The sequence below is a fragment of the Mus caroli genome, unplaced genomic scaffold (genome assembly GCF_978045245.1).
Source record: "Mus caroli unplaced genomic scaffold, Mus_caroli_1 scaffold_1, whole genome shotgun sequence".
NCBI lineage: Eukaryota > Metazoa > Chordata > Mammalia > Rodentia > Muridae > Mus > Mus caroli.
Window position 1 is genome coordinate 117,900,030 of NW_028227256.1, and position 13,026 is coordinate 117,913,055.

The 13,026-nt window shown below is 45.6% G+C and overlaps 1 long non-coding RNA gene across 1 annotated transcript; it reads right to left on the minus strand.

Moving 5' to 3' along the window:
* Positions 1–10,893: 10,893 nt before the first annotated feature.
* LOC110291108 (uncharacterized) lies at positions 10,894–12,817 on the minus strand. The gene is made up of 3 exons (XR_002377532.2): positions 12,755–12,817; positions 11,530–11,572; positions 10,894–11,053 (listed from the first exon to the last, which is right to left on the minus strand). It is a non-coding gene; the product is annotated as an uncharacterized LOC110291108 (long non-coding RNA).
* Between the last annotated feature and the right edge of the window lie 209 nt (positions 12,818–13,026).

The following is a 13,026-nucleotide window of genomic DNA, read 5'->3' on the forward strand; positions in this document are numbered from 1 at the left end:
GCTTCTGTCCAGCTCTTACTTAGGGCTTTATAAAGAATGGGTGTAGGGGTTGCATGGACAGGTAGCCTCAAGCTGCCAATCAGCAAGCTGTGCATTTTCTGGCTGCTTGGATTTTCTAGGAAAAATCATGCTCTCAGCTTTGACTTAAAAAGTGATTGTCATCAAGAAAATCCCTCAGTATAGAGGCCTGCCTATCTATCTAGTTATTATCTATCTAATAATTCCTGCATAATTATCCTGACTGACAGATGGGGTCCAATGTCTGACCTTACAACCAGCAAATCTTTCTGTACCAACAGTCTCTGAGCCGTCTGAGCCTTTTTCTAAAACTGCATCATGGTTTCTCAACCTCCGCACCACTTTTAGGCGGTGCTCTTGGGCCTGAATGATCCCCTTGGTGAAGGAGTTTCTCAAGAACCATAAAGTGTTTAGCAACATACGCAATTGTGATGGCCAGAAATACCTTCGGCTATTTGCCCATGTCAGAGAACAGGGCAAACCACCTCTGGTAGGAAACAGAAGTAGAGAACAAGAGGCCAAAAGAGATCTGAGGACATTCATGGACTGTTTGCCTGGTATGCATAAAGCCCTGGCTCCATCCCCAGCACCACACAGACCAGCTAGGGTAAGAATCTCAGAACTCATGGTCTGGAGGCCTGAGGATCAGGAATTCAAGACTATCCTCTGCTGCACAATGAGGTCAAGGCTAGCCGTGGTTACATGAGATTCTGTCTCTCCCTTCCTCTCTCTCTTCCTCTATGTCTCGCTTACATACACACACACACACACACACCACATTTTGAAGAGAATTTCTCCAAACCACAAGCTCTCCTGCAAGAATCCTGTGTGTTCAAGATCCAGCTTCTGGATGTCCTTTTACCAGTCACAGGAATTTCTGGATTCGTTGTATCTGATTTCTGAGTTGTCTCTGCTGGAAATAAATAGGAGGGAAGAAAAAAGCAAGATCTATGTATTGGGATAGAAAGGAGAGCAAGGAGGAATGGAACTTTTTGCAATGAAACATGTGTGTCATGGTACATCTTGACTACCAACTTTACTGATCTGGAATAAACTCAGAGACACACCTCTGGGCGTATCTGCAAGTGTGTTTCCAGGAAGGATTAACTGAGGAGACATTTCTCACCTCTGCTGTGTGGACGGGCAGGCACCTCCCAGCAATGACCTAGCCATAAAGATATCAGAGGGAAAGATGGTGCCTTTGCTTGCTTTTGCTTCTTGCTGGTGAGTGAGTGTATCCCAGTGTGGCTGCTGTAGCCATCCTTCCCTGCCATCAGAACCCATTCAGCTCCAAAGAGATTGAAGGTCCTGACCTCTCCAGGAATCCTCCAGGCCTTCAGCGCTGGACTGGGGCTGCTGAGGCATCAGCCTTGTGGAGTGAACAAATGGCTGCTAGGTTTTCAGCTTCTCCAACATGCCAATGCCCAGTGTTGGGTTACCCAGCAGCTCACCTGCAAGACACCAATCTAGCAAATACCATTTTATAGTATACATCCATCTAACCCTTCTTTCCCTCTAAAGAGCCCTGACTAACACAATGGGAAACTCAGAAAAGAAAGTGGAGCATAAAAAAAATGAGGAAAAGGAGAAGAAGAAGAAGAAAGAGGAGGAGGAGCCGGAGAAAGGAGGAGATGGGGAGGAAGGAGAGGAGGAGGAGAAGGTGACACATTGCCTAATAACAACAGGAAGCAAAAAGGAGAGCTAGGTCTAAACAGAGCTGTTGTACAATCCTAGTTACTGGGCAGATAGTACAAATGCATCAAATTAGCCACAAAAGAAGCCCAAGTATTTTCCCATTGGATGATCCAAATTACTCTGAATTCTAGGGCTGGCAGGAGACTGGGGCCTTGGCTGTGGTGTTAGTAGTGGTTCTGGCAGTAGAGGAAGACCCAGAAAGGAGGGGTTGCCTTTGTACCTAGAGTTAATTGTAGCTCTCCATCTCCTTTTGGACGGGATGTCTCCAAAGTTGCTGCTAAGCAATGGGTGTTGAGATAAAATCTGTCACATGGCTTTCTCTTACCTCATTTAAGTGGGTAAAATGTCACAAAAATATTATTTAGTTACTTTGGGGTGTCTTTACTGGATTTTTTTCATAATGTGTGTGGTATGTGCATGTGTTCATGGGTGTCTGTGATGAGCCACAAGCCCCAGGGACCCTCCATTTTTACCCACCTACCCCCAGTTTTGGGGGTTATTGATTCATGTTGCCACATTCAGTTTTCCAGGTGCTCTAGGGATCTGAACCCAGGTCCTTCTGCTTGTGCAACAGACCTTTTAGTGAGCAGGGCATCTCCCTAGTCCCTCTTTGTATTGTTTTACCTTCAGAAATATAAAAAAAATAGAAAGTGGTGAGCTGTGACCCTTAACCCTAACATTCATGCTGTTGGAAGTGGCTGTCTTTCTTGGTCATCTTAAGAAAGGGGTGAGGTCCAAAGGCAGTGTGTGTGGAGATGAGGATGGTAATGACATTGAGAAGACATAGGCCTAAAGGGTAGTAACTAGCCACTCCAGCTGTGTGTGTGTGTGTGTCCCCGCACACATGCTCTCATGTCTATCCATGCTGGGACAACCTTGGGTACTGTTTCCCAGAAATGCTATCTGTCACATTTATTGAGACAATGTGTCTCGCCGGCCTGGAGTTCCCCTAATAGGCTAGGCTGGCTGGCCAGGGAGCCTCAGGGATCCACTCATCTCTACTTTCTAACACTGGGATTAGAACCAAACCTCACCACGTCCAGTTTTCCTTTTACATGGGATCTAGGCATGGAACCCAGGTCCTCAAGTTTGCACACCAAACACTTTACTGACAGAGCTGTCTCCCCAACCATCATCCGAGTCCTTTCAATGCCACTGGACAAACACATTTTAATAGAAAGAAATGGATTTAATGCCTTTTGATTCAGAACTTTTCTGATACCCCTGCCTTGCTGAGAACTGTCCCCTGTGACCACAGGGCTTGTAGCCAATGACCTGTGTTTGGTATTTGAAGAGGTTCCTCTGAGAACAGAATTACTTCTGAGCTATTTACTCAACCATATACATCTGCCCTCCCTACACAGTCATCTTTCCTTGGTATAATTTGAGTATGACTCAGGAACCACAAAGAGAGAGGCTGGCTCTTACATTCAGAAGAGATCTGGAGTTTAGACTTTCAATGTTTTCCCTCCTCCAAATGAAGTTATAGAAACACTAGAGTTTGACTGTCAATATAGGGATTATTAAATGTAAATATTTTAAATCCACCAATAATATGCATCCCTGTTGTGGTATTTTTTCTATTTTAATGTCTTTGAACCATTAAAAACACTAGTCTGAATTCTCAATGTCTCTGGCAGGCCCTGTCCAGAGTGACCTACAGCAGCATTTCTCCCCCAATTATTAAAATGTCTCAAATGAAAGTGCCTGCTGAGATGAGAAGCAGAAGCAGAAAGTAAAAGTGGTTGCAAGTGCAGTATATACATGCAGAGCCACCGGGAAAGACTGCAGTATGTTACATACTGGAAATGGGACTCAGTTGGCAGTGCGATTGATTACTCATCTTGGGCAAAGCCCTGAGTTCCAGCTCCAACCAGGACTGCATAAATGGGGCATAGTGGCTCATGTTTGTAACCCAGTACTTAGGATAAACAGACAGAGGAGCAAGAGTTCAAGATCACCCACAGCTACATAATTAGTTCAATGCCACTTTTCAAAACAAGAAAGTTGAGGGAGGGGCCAGGTTGAATAGGTGGCTCATTCAGTCAAGTCCTTGCCTTACAGGTGTGAAGACCCAAGTTTGTTCCCTAGAACCTAGGTGAGAGGCCAGGCGTGGTGGCACCTGAACATAAACTTAGAACTGTGGAAATACAGAGAGGAGAATCTCTGGGGCTTGCTCTGAACAATCTAGCTGAATTGGTGAGTTCCTGGTTCAGTGATGCAACCTGAGCCGCCTGAGAAAGTGTGCCCCTCAAGAGCCAGGGATCAGTCTTCAGCCTTGTAGCTCAGATTTATTACAGACTTGGAACACTGAGGGAACCCAACACAATTGCGTAGAACATATGGATAAATAAATTCATAAATAAGCCTGGACAGATTATCCCCTCCACCCCCCACCCCCGTGTGTGTGTGTGTGTGTGTGTGTGTGTGTGTGTGTGTGTGTGTCTGTGTCTGTGTCTGTGTGTGTGTTTAATTTAGAAGCTCAGTTCCAGGGAATAATAGATAGAGTTCATGTCCATCACAGCAGGGAGCATGGCAGCAGGTAGGCAGGCATGGAAGGTCATCTGTTGAGACAACAGCCATGAGGCAGAGAGAACCAACTGGAATGGTGGAGGCTTTTGAAACCTCAAAGCCTGTCTCCAGTGACACGCCTCCTCCAGAAGGCCACACCTCTTAATCCTTCTCAAATAGTTCCACCAACTAGGGGTGGAGCATTCAAACATTTGAGCCAGTATGGGCCATTCTCAATTGAACCACCACACTGACCCTGGAGCTAGGCTGGCTGGCCACCTGATAACCTGCTGTCTATGTCTCTCACAGAGTTGGGATTACATGTGCTGTCATGTCTGGCTTTTTATATAGGTCCTAGGGATTTGAACCCAGGCCCTCATGCCTCTGCAGCAAGTGCTCTTAGCTAGGAAGATGTTTCACCAGCCTCTGGAAGATGACTCTTACTACAATATATGATACTGTCAAATTCAAGTGCCTGCCGGGGAATCATTTGTCAATGGGGTAGGCAAATTCAAATCATTGCTCAGACCAGGTGCCCAACTAAAGGACCTTAAATGATCTATAGTAACCAGCCGAGGAATACATATGTCAGAGAGGGCTCTACAGCTGGAAAAACCAGAGCATATTCCAAAACCAAGGAGTAATTCCTTTGGGGTTGTTGGTTCTTTGGGATTACCTGGGGCTGTGTCACAGATCATTGGCGTGGATAATCAAGAATTGACTGTACATGTGGATATTAAGCCTGCTGGGTCTCGGATATTCCCCAGAGGTGTGATCACAGCCTCCATTACTCCTGTTACCCAGAGCCCAGGGAGAAGTAGAGCTCTAAACCCCCAGCAATCTAGAGAGGGAACAGAAACCCTGTACTAATTCTCCAGAGATCAGAGCTGCTCCTAGAATTAGAGGAGTGTGCTGTGGTTTGTCACTAACTGCAGCCCAAGTGAAGGGGCATGGAAGGATCTGGAATTCTCTGTGCCAGCTGTACCTTCTTAGTTACTGTTATAACTTATGCAACAGGACAGGCATATAGAAAGGAAGCTGAGATGGATTGCCCTTTGCAAGAGCATTACTAGAGGGACAGCCATGCAGGACTGTAAGGACCCCTGCAGTGGAATCACATTAGGGGTGGTAGCTGCCTTGAGAGCATGAAAGGACTCTGCAGGAGAGAGCCTCAGGTCCCAGAATAGAAAGAGTCAGTCATAGTATCCTATGATGGAGAACCTGACATGGTCCTAAAGGGGAAAGCCAGACTCTACAGTCCCAGAGAACAAAAAGGATTTCTGACTCTCACGGGCTTTCAGGGGTATGGTGCACACCATGTGACACAGCCTCTGTGCTAGGAGTCACAAGATGCTACATACTGTTGAATGTTGTCATAGGTCTGAGCATCAGGGAAAGCTGGACTTGGGTACAGCTACAAAAGGGAGGGAGACTACTCAACTCTGAGAGTTGTGAGGTCACAGCAGCTCTCTTTGGAGTTGGCCTTGAGAGACAGACTGTAGGGGGGTGTGACCTAATTTGTGGGGATAGAGAGCAGAAGTTAGAAGATTTGTGATCTAACAGTTGTTACAGCCTCAGAGTCATCTGCCCTAAAACTGTTCCATGAGTTTAAAGCAGGAACAACTACAAATAAAAGTTTAAAAGAGGGAAGTTTTGCTTCGCGGAGACTTCTACTTCACAGCCTCAGCCCTGCCTCCAGTCCCTGGCCAATAAACAGGTCTATTTGCTCTAGACCTTCCTCTCACAGTGTCCTGGGAGGATGATCCCTGCTCACTGTCTCTCCTCCCACCTCATTACCAGTTTCCTGTTTTTTGTGTAGCTACTTCCTGGAAACTGAAACCTCCCTTCCTGGAGAGAGGACTATTAGACATGAAGCAAACAAAAACTTAAAGGGCTCCTGATCTAAAACCAATGCGCATGTACACTACATGTCTGAGGGAGCTCCTGAAACCAGATTCACAATCTCCAGATTCAGTGATGCTGAGCCATCTATAAGTTACCCATGCTTCTATAACCCCAAGAAACCCACTGGTTCACTCAGACCCTTGGGGAAATATTTTTAATCTGTTGTTGGGGAAATTTTTCTTTTGTTTGAGTCTCTCCAGAAAAAGTTACACAGCCTTGTTCTGCATCCCTCAGCCTTTGAAGGTCAATTCAAGAACTATATCAAAGTGGGCTTTCAGATGGCTGGACAAATATGTTCTCTACCTGACAGGAACTTCCAAGACAGTTGCCTCAATTGTGAGCCCAGCAGGAAAACTTCAGGGACTGGCTTGGGTAGACTACAAGTCTGTGAAAAGAGGCTTACAAGACTCTGGGCTTCTGGTGGCTAGATCTGCCTCTGAGAGACATCTGAGAAGCCAGAGTGTCTATGGTGAGGGGCAAGAATGTTACTCCATTTCTTTCACCCCCCAGTGGGCTCCTGATGCATTTTAAGGACTTACTATTCCATTTCCTGGGAATATTTTATTTTGTTTGTTGTTTTGATATTGTTGTTGTTGTTTGTTTTTGTTTTGTTGGTGTTTTTGTTTGTTTGTTTGAGACAGGATCTCACTATATAGCTCTGGAAGTCCTGGGGGTCCTTCAACTCACAGAGATCCTCTTGCCTCTGCTTTCCAAGTGCTGGGATTAAAGATTTCTACCCTTGTGCCTGGCTTTTCTGGGAGTATTTAACAAATACAAAGGGGTGGATTTAAAGGATTACAGATAGCATTGAACTGAACTCAGAGTCTATGGTCACTGTGGACCAGTGTTTTGTGGTCTGTGTTGGTGAAGGATGGCACTAGACTCTCATGAATTGAGAATCTTCCCCCAGGGTGGCACTTTCTAAAGGCATCCTTAGCCTCACAGAAAGAGTCTGATAATTTATAGGTTAACATTTTCTTTTAATGTGGATAGCGTTTTCCTCATTTATAGTTAATTAGGTTAAGCATGCAAGGGGAGCGAGGGAGAAAGGCTTTTAGCAATGCTCTAAGTGATTAGTAATTTGAATAAAGTAAAGATGCTGGAAAAGATGGAGCACCGGCTCCCTGCTCAGAGAGCTCCATGGTCAATGACACGGTGGTTATTAAAGCACCAAGGAGAAGATAACGGAATGTGCCAGCATCAGGCAGGTTGGAAGCTGTGTGTGTATGCAGCATCAGTGGCAGCAAGTGGCTGGTAGAGGAGATGGCTCAGTGTGTAAGAATGCCTGCTGCACGCTGGTCAAGCATGCAGAACTGGGTTTGAATCCTCAGCACCGGAGTAAAAAACTGGGTGTGGTCAGATGTGCCTCTCTGCCTAGCACTGCAAAGGGAGGAGACTAAAATACTGCTGGCTGCCAGCCTACCTCCAAGTTCAGTGAGAGAGCCTATCTCAAGGGAACACAGCACAGAGTGATTGAGGGGGTGACCAACGTCTTCCTCCGATCCCCCCTCACACACACACACTCATTCACACACACATACAAAAGGCTGAAGGCTGAGCATACTTGATTTATAATATTCTGAGAACTAGTGTTGCACTTCAGGCATTAAGTCACACCAAGTCGTGGAGGCAAAGGGATAAACTGGTGGTTAAGTGGCAGATATTTTCTACATTAAGGCTCAGTCTGCTTGTGTGCCAAGTGAGAATAGTAAAAGCCTCTACACCTGGGTCTTGTCTGTGCTAAGAGATAAGGGTGTGTCTTAGTCGCTTTTCTATTACTGCTATGAGACCCCACATCCAAGGCAACCTCTAGAAGAAAGAGCTTACTCAGGACTTACAGTTTCGCAGGGTTAGTTCCTGGCAACAGGCAGGCAGGCAGGCATGGCACTGGAACAGTAGCTGAGAGCTCACATTTATCCATGAATAGGATGCAGAGGAAAAGAAAGGGGGGGAGGGAGGGAGAGAGGGGCAGAGAGGAGGGGAGAGGGGGAGGGGGAGGGAGGGGAAGGGGGAGGGGGGAAGGAGGAGAAGGGGGAGGGAGCTAGGAATGGCAAGAACCCTCAAAGCTTGCCCCCAGCAATACACCTCCTCCAAGGGCCATTCTTATTCAAAACACTAATGGATACTGATAGCAGCTACTTAAAAAAAAAGTAAGATTTGTTTATTCACTCCTGTGTGTGTGTGTGTGTGTGTGTGTGTGTGTGTGTGCTTGTGTGGGTGCAAGGTTTTTTTGTATGTTCATGCACGTAGAGGACAACTTAGGTGTTAGATTTTGGTTACCATCCAACTTGTCTTTTTGAGACAGGGGCTCTCACTGGCAAGGAGGCCAGTTGTGGAAAAAGGACCAAGGATGGGGGGGGGGACAAGAGGTGACGAAGTCACAGGACAAATCCTGGGAAATCAGATGCCAGAGACCAGCATCAGGATGCAGATCTGAGTTTATTGCTTATATACAGTGTTTGAGCCAATCTCTAGCCCTTAATCCTTGGCCAATCGTATCTTGTCACCATGCTCCAATGAAAGTCCTGCCTGATGAGGTAACTCAGAAGTGGGAAGGGGCATGTAGTCACCTGTTAGGACTTCCAGGAAGATGGGGGAAGCAGCTGCCACCCTGGCCTGCATTGCTTTTCGCTGTCTAACTGGTGTTCCGGTAGCCATCTTAGATGTAATGCAGATCAGGACTCTCCAAGGAGTTGCAGGAGCCTGGGGTGCCTTGCTCTCCATTCCCAATTTTTTCTTTACAAGTTTGACTCCCACATTTCCCACATGCAATAAGTTGGCTAGAGTAGCTAGCCAGTCAGGTCCAGGGATCTGCCTGCCTTCACCTTTCTACCACTGGCGTTCCAGACTAGCAAGGGACACTACAGCTGGCTGCTTTGTCTTGTGTTCCTTACCTGGGCTCTGATAATAGAACTCAGGTCCTGATGCTGACATGACAAACATCTACCTACTAAGCCAGCTCACCAGCCCTAGAGGTAAGCCCTTCCCTGTATGATTTCCCAGAAACTAATCTAGTTGGAATGGTTTCAGTTATTGCTTCCTCTCCAATCATCTTTACAGTACTGAGAATTGAACATGGGGGCTTGAATGTGCTCAACCACTGAGCTATAACCCCAGCCCCTCCAATCAGTTTAACAATAACAACAACAAAAACCTTGAAAGCAACAGTTTATAGGAGATACTGTGTGTTTCTCTCCCGGTTTACCAGTGTTAGGCTGGAATATAGACAAACCCCCCCTCCTCCACACACAGGCAGGCAGCTGTGGTGTCAGAGGGAACCAGGGATGATTAGATAAGTTCTACCTTTATTCTTCCTATCTGTGTGGCCTTCGGCGTGTTCTCAGACTCTATAGATCTGTTTCCGTCTCCATACAATGGCGATTGTCTTCATGAGGGAAATAACTTAAATGATAAAAACCTATGTGTCTCAAGGCTGGTGAATGGTTCAGTGAGTAAACTGTAAATGCATGTTTGGAAAAAAAAAGAGCCAGATAGTAGAGGATGCTTACCATCTTACCACTGCAAAAGTGGAAAGAAGCAGATCCCTGGGATACAAGAGCCTGCCGGCTCAGCTCACTCTGCAAGTTCCAGGCCAGGGAGAGACCTTGCCTCAACCAAAACAAAACCAACCAAACAAAACTAAGGTGAATAGCCCCCAAGTAGTGACAGACAAGATTGTCCTCTGCCTCCAATACATCGTCACACATGTGTAAGCATACATACACATACAGAGAGAGAGGGGGAGAGAGAGAGAGAGAGAGAGAGAGAGAACAAGAGAGAACAAGAGAGAACAAGAGAGAACAAGAGAGAACAAGAGAGAACAAGAGAGAACAAGAGAGAACAAGAGAGAACGAGAGACAGAGACAGATGGAGCTATAGTTCCAATCAGGGGACAGGAATTAGCTTTCAAGACAAAAATTGCACTCGTGTAAAGGATTCTCAAGCAGTTGATAGTCAACTGCTCATATAGAGACTTAAAGTCAACCAGTGCGTCCATCCATAGGTGAATGGACAGGGAAGGTGTGGTATACATGCATGATGGGATAGCTTTCAGGCAGGGAAAGAATGAAATCCTGTCTTTTACAGTAGGTTAGAATGGAAGACACCATGTTAAGTAGAATAAAGCGGTTACAGAGGGACAGGCTCACTTGTGGAAAAGTTGATACTGGGGAGGAGTGGGGAAGGAGTTTGACGAGCCTTGGAAGTGGTGGATGATAGAAAATGGGTTCTAGATCAGTTCTAGTACTCTAGGGTACAATAAGGTGTCTATCCCCTCCTGTAATTTTTCCTCCTTCCATCTCTTCCCCTCCCCCTTTTTTTTCATTTTCAAGACCTTGTGTATCTCAGGCTAGCAACGTACTCAAGGATGAACTTGAACTCATGATTCTTCTTCCTCTTCCTCCACAGGCTAGACTTGCAGGCCAGACATGTGCCACCATACTGCTTTTATATAGCACTGGGAATGGAATTTGAGTTTCCAGCTCCTTCACTAATTTCTGAGTATTTATAAATGACTAGAAGACTCGGAAGGCTTCAAATACATGGAAATATTGCTTTAGGAAACAGAAATCCCATTTACCCTGGTTTGCTCACTATATGCTATATACCTGTAGAAAAAAATACTACTGTACCCCATAAATGTATGTAAGTGTTACATGTGATTCTATCTATGTAAACTCTCTTTCTGTGAGTTTGTTTAAGCATGTATGTGTTGTTGTGTGAGCCATGACCGTCAAAGACAATGTTTGGAAGTTGGTTGTTTTCTTCTATTGTGTGAGTCCTAGGGTTTGAACTTGGGTCATCAGGCTTGTAGAAGTACAGTTTCCCCACTGAGTCATAACGTTAGAGGACATTTTTAGAGAACCCGTTCGTTATTCCACACACTTCTCTGGCTGAATTCTTAGCTCTGCCCTGTGCCAGCTTCCTGGTGAAAAAAAAAAAGAGTCTCAATTTGGTGAAGAGAATTGACCCTGGATGCTGAACCCAGGCACACTGAATGGGAATCCCACACTTTGCTAGCCAGGAGAGCCAAAGCAAGGTGCTTAGCCTTTGGGACCTCAGCCTGTTCCCCTATATAGTAGCTAACACAGCCCACGTCCAAAGCTGGCAAGAAGGTACAAGGAAGATCATCCTGGCACAGAGGTGGTATGGAACAGTTTTCTGACAGAACACTAAAGGAGTTTCAAGCCCCCACCCCCCTTCAGTCCATGAATTCTCCAATGGACTCCTGGGTGTATTCCACAGAAATTCACCTTCCTCTCCTTCCACATACCCCTCCCTCACCACCTCAACTGCCCTTAGTTTTAGCTAGATGCTCTCCCTTTCCCTTGGGACTAAGTCTGCAAGACACAGAGACCCTCAGAGGGGAGGTGCCCAGACCCTGATGGGTGGGGTCATTACCTGCTTGATCCTTAGTCCTACCCTGCAGCTCCAGGTAGTTGGCCTGAGAAGGAAAGAACAGTTTTCTTGTTTTTTTTTTTTGTTGTTGTTGTTGTTCTTTTCTTTTTGCCTATTGTTTTAATTCAATTCTAATTGAACTAAGTCACATGGGAAATGCCTTTGATACTTGTTTGTTTGTTTGTTTCCCTAGTTCAATTTCCTCGTGGAGGAAAGACTTCCTTCCTCTCTGGGTGATAACTTACTCTGGCCAGCAGAATCGGGGTATGTTTATCACATCTCAGACCACCCCCCTCCCCGCCCCCTGCAACCTTCTGCAAGCACACATGCTCCTGCATTTGCTGCTGGCTGAGAGAATTACTCAACTGTGAACGCCTCGCTATCTGTCACTTTGCTCATTAGGCAAGTGAGAAAATGTATCTACTGCCTGTCTCTCGGCCCTCATTAGCTCAAAGGCACATTTTCACTTTCCTTATTTGTTTTAAAGATGAATGCATATGAGACGGTGTTCAGTCAGAATTCCTCCGTATCATTTGAAGAAGCAAAAGCCTGGATAATCTTATTATCTTCCCAATAATTGTGTTGTTCAGAAGGTCGAGAAAGGGTAATTGCCCCGACTATATTTCCAGTCTGGGTAGGTGTTGGGGGCTGAAACTGGGTACGGGATAGCAAGGACTCATGGCATCAGCGTAGAAAGCAGACCATGGTACTTTCAGGAAGACTGTAAACAGGGCCAGCAAAATGGATGATCAAGTTACCATGAAACCTGATTACCTGAGCTCAATGCCCAGGACCCACATAAAGGGGAAGGAGGGAACGGACTTCCTGAGGTTGTTCTCCCTGTTCACGCCACTGCCACAACCTCCACCACCACCAAAACAATAGCAACAAATGAATTAAAAATAATAAAAGGAAAGTATAATAAACATACTCCAAGAATGACAACTATGTAAACTAATGAACTGTACCCTGAGAACCCTGTTTTGATTGCCAAAACACAATATTATTCTATCATTACCTTTGTATTAAGTGCAATTCTGGTTCCACCTGGGGATGTAGCGAAAGGTTAGACTGTTGGTTTGGTTTTGGTGGGGGGAAGGGGTGAGATACTGGATGGATTCGTTGGTTCGTGGGAGTGTATTAAGATATGCTTTCTGTGGAGTGGTCTTTATAGGTATTCTATATTTATTTATCAAGATGCTAAAACAGAGCTGAAATGACCCAGTACCTTTCAAGAATCTGACACGCCCGTTTGCCTTCCTGATGGAAATGTGTCAGCCCATTTCCTGTTGGCTGCACTTGACTTGGGGTGTTTAGGATCCATTTTTGTTCCGTCACAATAAATACAGTTCCGGCTTTATTAGCGTCTGTGTGGAGTCCCAGCCGTGGATACCCTGTGGCTGATGATTTGAGTGAAGAGCCGCCTGTCCCAGGAGACTAAGAGAAGGCAAATACTGTGCGCTCTACATAAGTATCAAGCTTCTAACATGAGCTGGAGAA